Source organism: Triticum dicoccoides, chromosome 7B, assembly GCF_002162155.2.
Source record: "Triticum dicoccoides isolate Atlit2015 ecotype Zavitan chromosome 7B, WEW_v2.0, whole genome shotgun sequence".
NCBI lineage: Eukaryota > Viridiplantae > Streptophyta > Magnoliopsida > Poales > Poaceae > Triticum > Triticum dicoccoides.
The window spans coordinates 525617811-525624800 of record NC_041393.1 but is presented as its reverse complement, the minus strand read 5'-3'; positions in this window follow the sequence as shown (position 1 = coordinate 525624800).

Sequence of the window (6990 nt, the reverse complement as noted above, 5' to 3'; positions counted from 1 at the left end):
GTTGGAGAAGGTTGAGGCGAGATGTGCGAACTTGGGCGCTGGAGCTCGAGTGCGCGGAGATGGATAAGCAAAGGAGGAAGAAGGCGTAGGTAAAAAAGGTGGATCCTTATCCCCTTATATATGGGCGGACGAAGACTATGCGTCCCCACCAGCCTGGTAAAACTCGCTTATCTCCCAAGCGCCACCATCAATGGCGCGGTTGGGTTACCCACGTCCGTATTGATGGGAATCCCGGAATAAGGGGAACATGATCTCTGCTTCGACAAGATGTGCCAAGGAAACCGCTTCGCTAAACGCGCTGAGGTGGTATAATAAACGATTCCAATAAAGGCTTGGTAGTGGCGTGACGTCATGCCACAAAATACGTCAGCAGATTGAACTTGTATACATATTATTCTCTCTACGGTGGAATGTGGAAATTATTTTGCAGAGCTGGACACTATCCTGGTGTTCACGATCTTCTATGAGTTATTCGGAGGAGGAACCCGCCTTGCAATGCCGAACAATATGCGCGTCGGACTCATCGTCATTGAAGCCTGGTTCAGGGGCTACTGAGGGAGTCCTGGACTAGGGGGTGTCCGGATAGCCGAACTATCATCATCGGCCGGACTCCAAGACTATGAAGATACAAGATTGAAGACTTTGTCTCGTGTCCGGATGGGACTTTCCTTGGCGTGGAAGGCAAGCTTGGCGATACAGATATGTAGATCTCCTACCATTGTAACCGACTCTGTGTAACCCTAGCCCTCTCCGGTGTCTATATAAACCGGAGGGTTTTAGTCCGTAGGACAACACAACCATTACAACAATCATACCATAGGCTAGCTTCTAGGGTTTAGCCTCCTTGATCTCATGGTAGATCCACTCTTGTACTACCCATATCATCAATATCAATCAAGCAGGAGTAGGGTTTTACCTCCATCGAGAGGGCCCAAACCTGGGTAAAAACATCGTGTCCCTTGTCTCCTGTTACCATCCGCCTAGACGCATAGTTCGGGACCCCCTACCCGAGATCCGCCGGTTTTGACACCGACAGCCCTCCTCTCTATTCCTTCTCCCTTAGGCATTGTGCGAGGTCCCAGTGGTAGTACCGCTGGGCCGAGCGACAATAGCGTTGTGGCCAGCGATAGTACCGCCCGCTGCGGGCTATGAATGGGGATAATAATTGTATTTTCCCCCTCCTATAAAAGGGGGTCTTCTTCCCCATCGAACCTTATATCTTGAGCTCGTGTTCTTCCCCCGTTGTTGACCTTCTTCGAGCTTGCTATCTCTCAATCCCTCCGTGGATTCTTGCTAGTTTTGGGGGGAAAAGAGAGAGGAGATCTAGATCTACGTTTCCACCAATCACTTTCTCCTCTATGTGAGGGGAACCCTTTGGATCTAGATCTTAGAGTTATTGGTGTTCTCCTTCTTGTTCTTCTCTTTGTCCTCCATAGCTTTCGTTTGTTTGGTGGGATTTGAGAGTGAGGGACTTGGGCACTCCGTGTGCCCTTGCCATTGCATTACTTGCACCGGTTTGAGTTCTCCACGGTGATACGTGGAAGTGAAAAGTTGAGAAGCTTATTACTCTTGGGTTCTTGGTGCCATTGAGCTTGTTCCTCTTGGGTGCCTTGGTGCCCTAGACGGTTGGGGTCTCCAATTAGGTTGTGAAGATTGCCCCAAGCAATTTGACGGGTTCCGGTGACCGCCCCCCAAGGGTTGCCAAAGTGTACGGGTTCAGTGACCTCCCCCAAGGGTTGCCATTTGTACGGGTTCGGTGACTGCCCCCAAGGGTCCTTAGTGGAATCATGACATCTTGCATTGTGCGAGGGCATGGGGAGATTACGGTGGCCCTAGTGGCTTCTTGGGGAGCATTGTGCCTCCACACCGCTCCAAACAGAGATTAGCATCTGCAAGGGTGTGAACTTCGGGATACATCATCGTCTCCACGTGCCTCGGTTATCTCTTACCCGAACCTTTACTTATGCACTTTACTTTGTGATAGCCATAGTGTTTCATGTTATATATCTTGCTATCACATAGTTGTTTATCTTGCTTAGCATAAGTTGTTGGTGCACATATGTGAGCCTAGTTGTTGTAGGTTTTGTGCTTGACAAATTAACCGCTAGGTTTATTCCGCATTTGTTCAAGCCTAAACCGTAATTATTTTAAGGCGCCTATTCAACCCCCCCTTTAGGCGACATCCTCGATCTTTCAGGAGGTCATAGGTGAAAGGATCAACCTAAAAGAGTTAATGAATAGAAGATTATTTACTTTACACACTTAAATCTGAGATGGTGTGGAATAAGATCAAGTATTTGGAAAACAACATACAAGTTGCTTATTGGATTGCGTATGGCATCTTTTATTTTTTACTACACTCCATGATTTTAAAGCCCTCATGGTCAATTGAGGTTGTTGATTTTGGATTGGGATCAATTTTTACTGGGTCTGATTGTTTGGTCATATGGAGGGAACCATTGTTGGGTGGACTCGCTTCGTAAGTGGTTGTGTGTTGTGGTCGGTGGGGGCCTGGTTCCTTCGTCTAGTGAAAATTCGGATGCCTCATGACGCCTTTGGGTTCCTCACTAGTCACACGTCGATTAGGTGCGTTGGGTTGGTGCTTCACATAGGAGAGAGGGGGATTGGGGTGGGTGCGGGGTGGTCGCCATTTGGTTCTGGTGCTTGCCTTAGCTCGTGTTATCGTCACTGCTCTCGCTGCAGGTTGTCAGGAGGTACAAGTAGTGCTTGTCTTGGCGGTCCGTCGCCTCTCTGGCAATTGTTGTTGTGGGGTGGCATCATCGTCCTCATCGTATATGACATTGGAGGGCTATCTTTGTCGTCGTGAATTTGTGCCTTTGTCCCGACTCTGGTGCTACTTCTGGTCATCACGTTGGGGGGCTTCTTCATTGTATTCCTCTGTTGTGTTCTTGTATAAATTCATTTGCAAAAGGAATTACTTAAGTCGAAGCACTACAGTTCAAATTATGGTGAATTGGAGTTTGAAATGAATTTATTTCAATTTCAGATATATCAAAAGAAATTGAATATAGGATCACACGATTTGGATGACAATTGTATCATACAAGTATTGAATTGCAAAAGGTGTTCAATTGAATTGGATGCATGGTTTGAGTGCTAGGGACATTTTAAGTTCAAATTAAATTCGAAATATCTGAAACAGGGGGATATATGATGTCTAATGGGTATGGTTCTCGACAAGATTCAATATGCAAAAAGAATCATTACACTTGTGTCAAGGGTTTGCAAGATATTATAGACCAAGGTGTGAATTCAGGGTTCATAAATTAAAATTGTTGGTGCTATTGAATACTCCAGGTCAATATGAACATTTAGGTAAAAGAATCACTAGGTCTGTTTGAATAGATAAAAGCATACGGTTAAAATAGAATTGAATAGAGTCTATAGAAATCACTGCCATGGCAGAGAAAATGGCTGCCATGCCAACACTTTTTGTATTGATGGTAGAATCTTGCTATGATCAAGATTACTTGCTGGAAACCTAACTTAAATGGTTCTACTTTAAAGAGGGCCTCATAAGGATCACTTTGCAACAACTTTCACCCCATTTGTACATTTGGTTTGTAAACTAGGTTAAAACATAATTTGAATTCAAGTTTGAAAGGTTCACATTTGTGCAATTATGGCTCTAGTGGATGCTAGTGATCATAATGCGAATGGAACCACTCAATTTGGATTCATGGTTTTCAAACTAGGGCTCACAAATGATTCAAATTTGGAATTAAAAAGTTGGAACAACTAGGTGATTTCCTCACATGTTGTTGCGGGATGCAAAGATTAACTTTGGATGAATTATGTATGGACAAAATGACCCAAATTAAAATCTATTATTTTTGGGAGTATTTCTGTGTGAACAAAGAATATGCATGTAGTTGGACCATTGGATTTGCCACAACTAAATTGGGGTATGCATGTGCTACAAAATAGTGTTAGTGGATGATGATGTGTCACATTCAGTGATGTGGAGGGATGCATGTTGAGATAATTTGAGTTAATATGAAATGACCTAAATCAAAAGATATTACTTTTATAATTAATTGTGTGTGAACAAAGAGTGTGCATGTAGGCTGAACCAACTGAGTTGCCCTAATCAAATTGGGGTATGTATGTGCTACAAAATAATGTTATTGGATGGCGACGTGACACATTGGGTGATGTGGAGGGTGCATCTTGAGAGAATTAGAGTTAGTGAGGGTCAACTATTTAGGTATACTAAATTAGTACCATTGAAAGAAGCACTCCGTGAGGATTAATATGCAAAAAGATTCATCTCCTTTTGAGTTTCTAATAAAAAAGTTACAAGTGTTTGAAGTTACACGGGTTATTCTACAAAGTTACTGTTTATAGTGAGGTCCTAACACGTGTCAGTCTTTGGTTAGCTGGTACCGCTTTGGGGTTCATTAAACACGGGCCATAGGATCTAAGATGGATGGTTGAGGCTTTGTACCGGTTCGACGCTCGGGGGAGGGGGCACAACGGTTAGAGGTAGGGAATGACGGATGTGGTCGAATGTCAAAGAGAGAAGGGGAGAAAGAGAAGGTGGGTTGCAGTTGGGCCTCAATTTTTGTTAAACCATGCTCGGTTGGCGGCATTTAGCTATGGGTCGCACATGTCAACTGTGTTGGGTTAGGTTAGAATATGATTTTCTTTCCCCCCTTTTCGTTTTTAAAAATAGAATCTATTCAATTTGGAAATTCTACAAAATCCAACAAATTGTTTTCCAGCCCAAATATTGAATAGAATACATATAATAATTTTATAAATTCTATTTAGGCATTATACATATTCCCTAAAAATAAATTTAGGGTTCAAAATTAATCCCAATATATTTTTAAACTCCAAATAAAATCCAAAGGATATTTGGAAAGTCTTTTTAACCCCCCCCCCCTCAAATAAGTAATCATTTAACTTTACAAAAGAATAAATCCTAGTCAAAATTAGTATCATAAGCAAAAAAAATATTCACATTCCAAAATTGAAAATTTTGGGATGTGGTAGGTGGTGGGAGTCCTAGAACGGGGGGAACCCTTGGTCGACTTCACATCAACCTCGACAATGTCAACTCCCCTACACATATCTATCCTCTTGAGAGTGTGTCGAGCTTCCTGAGCTACCCCCTCCTCCCTCCTCGCCGCCGGTGAAAATATTGGCTTTTCTTGGCCGGACGCCAGTGAAAATATTTGGGATGTGGTCTTGCTGTGTGGTGGTTGGTGCCGACGATGGTGCGTGGCTCTTAGGGTTGTCGGCGATGGTGGGGACGAGGTGATTACTCCACAATCCATCATCGCCGTTATGCTCGGTACTTCCTCGGGTGCTGGCCGGTGTACGACGTCCTCGTGTGGCGGCATGGTACAAACGATGGGGAGATTGTGGTTTCCCTTTCGGTAATGGCTCCTTTAGGTAGGTGGCAGAGTAGATAATTCTATCCATGTTGTCCTCATCCTCCCATTCTCTTCGGTTGCGTTTCCTGGTGGCATATGCTCCGTTGTTTTAGCCTGTGTCAAGTTTGATCTTGGTTTCCACGTGTTGATATTTTCGTTTGTGGATGTGTTCTCTGGCACATCTTATCCTCGAGTGTGATCCGTGTGTGATGCTTCAATTTTTTCTTCAAACTTTTGAGGCAGCACATGTGTATCTTAGCGGGTGAATGACTTCATTAATTTGAAGTGTATCTTAGCTCCTCGCAAAAAAAAAGTGTATCTTAGCTGGCTGATGGCTTTGGCTTCATTTAATTTTGGCTACATGCCTTTAAAGAAAGGGAAACGATTGGGGCCGGCGCACCGGCCGAACCACTCGGCCGGTCGCGCGCGACCTGTGCGATCCCCTTTTCATCGGCCCACAAATTGCTCGCCATTAACGCCCCACGCGGCTGCGCTGCTTCCTCTCTCTCTATTTCATCTCGCCGGTCTCTATCTCAGTTGGCCGTCGCCGTTCGCCGCCCCCGCCGGCCGTCCTCATCGCCGGTGGCCACCCGCGCCGGCCGTCCCCGTCGCCGTTCGCCGTCCTCGCTCGCCGGCCCCGGCGGAAGCTGGAACCGCGTCGTGGCCTGCTACAACCCGTGCCCAGGAGAGCTGCCATCATGGATGGCGAGCATGGTGAACGGCGAGCTGCGAGGACGGCGGCGCTCGCGCTGCAGACATGGCGGAGGCATTGCAGAACCTGCCGCACGCCCTCATGCTACAACCGTTTAACCAAAATGCTTCAAACCAAGATGAAAAAAGCTTCAACCAGATACATCAAAAGCTGCAAGCAGTCATTGCCATGGCGGAGTGCTACAACCGTCGACATAAAATGCTACAACCCTTGATGAAAAAGCTTCAACCCGAAACGATAGAGAAAGCATTAACCAAGGCTGCTACAAAGAAAAAAGCTGCAACCATTTGATAGAAAAGCTTCGACCGTAGATGAAAAAAGCTTCAACCAGATACATCAAAAGCTGCAAGCAGTCATTGCCATGGCGGAGTGCTACAACCGTCGACATAAAATGCTATAACCCTTGATAAAAAAGCTTCAACCCGAAACGATAGAGAAAGCATTAACCAAGGCTGTTTACAAGAAAAAAGCTGCAACCATTTGATAGAAAAGCTTCGACCCTAGATGAAAAAAGCTACAACCATTGAAAAAGAAAGCTACAAACATACACTGCATAACCAGAAAAGTTGCATCCGTTGTAGAGAAAGCTTCAATCATATGTGCGAAATGCTTCAACCTGCGCGTGTCGCCACCGAGCCGCAATCACAGTGGTTGGCTGGCGGCCGTCGCCGACGCAATTTCCTGCAGCCATGAGCATCAACGGCGAGGGGCGGCGGCGGAGCTATAACCGGGGAGAGCTATAAGCGTCGCCGCTGCAAGCTGCAACCAGCAGATGATAGTTGGAAGCGGCGATGGGGACGGGGCGGCGAGGGTTGGAAGCGGCGACGGGGACGGGCGGCGAGGGTTGGAAGCGGCGGCGGAGACGGGCGGCGAGGG